We start from the raw sequence: 1864 nt of genomic DNA, 5'->3' as shown, positions 1-1864 counted from the left end.
ACCTGGCTGACTTCCTCCAAGACGTCTGTGAGAAGGGTCAAGGTTGTGTGTGAGGCCGGTGAGCAGCCACCTCAGAGCTCTCAGGTGGTAGCTGGAGTCTTAGTAAGCAGGTGAGTACCACACGTAGGTCAGAAAAAATTCCCTTCGAGTGTTTTCCAGGCTTAGTAAGTGATAGATAAGAAAACAGGAAAGTACCTGGGGTTCATTTTGAGTACAAAGGTGTTGAATTTTCAGTCATGGCCATTAGCAGTAATATCTGATGAATACCAATTCGATACTCTAAAAATTGGAGACTTCAGCCCTACCTATGTTGAAAAAAGTCATTTGATTTTTACTGATTAATTAAGTCTTCCCTCCCTGAGCCACTTTGCTTCCTAGTGGAAACATTCCAGGTATCCCATCCTTCTCAGAGTAGGGCTCAATGGAGATCCGGAATGGTGATGATAATAATTACACTAACAACTCCTTGCACTTAATTTATGAAAACATTTGCTTACCCCACAGAAGTATTCATTGGAAGAATTCTGCCTTAAACAATGTGATGGAAATTTGTGAGTAAATTTTAGGATGAAAAATCAGATTTAGAGAAGGTGAATATCTCATTTCTTAAGTCTGTAAGTAAACATTTCAACAATAGTAAGTTCTTGTTCCAGACCTGAGACAGAAATCATGGAAGGAAATGGCCATGGTGTGATACACAGAGAGCAAGAGTCAGGAGCTTGTGTGTGGGCTCTCGCACTTCTCGCTGGTCTTGAGGAGAATCTAAAATCAATAATTAAATGGGCTCTTTATTACCTTGGAGGAGAGAAATGAATGGTGATCTCTCTCACACACACACATACACACGCACGCACACATATACACACACTCACCCATACACATGCAGTCACACGCACACACACATATACACACTCAACCCATACACATGCAGTCACATGCACACACATACACACGCGCACACATATACACACACTCACCCATACACATGCAGTCACATGCACACACTCACACACACGCACACATATACACACACTCAACCCATACCCATGCAGTCACATGCACACACACACACGCACACATATACACACACCCATACACATGCAGTCACATGCACACGCTCACATACACACACACGCACACACATACACACTCACCCCTACACATGTGCACACACGCACACATATACACGCACTCACATACACATGCACTCACACCTATCTACACACACGTACAACACTCACCCATACACATGTGCGCACACACGCACTCACACACCCATACACATGCACTCACACACCCATACACACGCACTCACACGCACTCACACACCCATACACACGCACTCACACACATACACACGCACTCACACACTCACATGCACTCACGCACACATACACACGCACACACACGCACTCACACACACACACAAATACACACCCACCTACACATGCACCCCCCCCCCCGTGCTCTTGCAGCAGGTATGGCTTAAATATCCCCTCGGATAATCATAACCTGTGAGCACATCTTCTTTCCTGATGAGTTACTTTCTAACCTGGTAATTGTGCGCTTATTTTTGTCCCTTTCTCCACCCTCTCAGGAGAGCCAGAAAAAGCGCAGCCCCCGGGAACTGTGGTCTAGCTCCTGGTTCCCCTTGCCCGGAGCCCTGGGCTGCAGAGGCTGCGGAGGCGCCGGGGTTCGCCCCGAGACCTGGGGGTTCTCTTAGCTGCGGGCCACAGGCTGTCGGGGGCGATAGTGCTCGGTCGTCGGAGGTGCCGGGCCGCACCGTCCGGGACAGGAAAGGCTGCCGGCAGCGCGGGCAACCCCACCCCTCCAGGGTGCGCGGCTGGGCGACGGCGAGTCCAGG

This window comes from Otolemur garnettii, unplaced genomic scaffold (genome assembly GCF_000181295.1).
Source record: "Otolemur garnettii isolate 467f Iridium unplaced genomic scaffold, OtoGar3 scaffold00005, whole genome shotgun sequence".
NCBI lineage: Eukaryota > Metazoa > Chordata > Mammalia > Primates > Galagidae > Otolemur > Otolemur garnettii.
Note: the sequence above shows the minus strand (reverse complement) of the source record.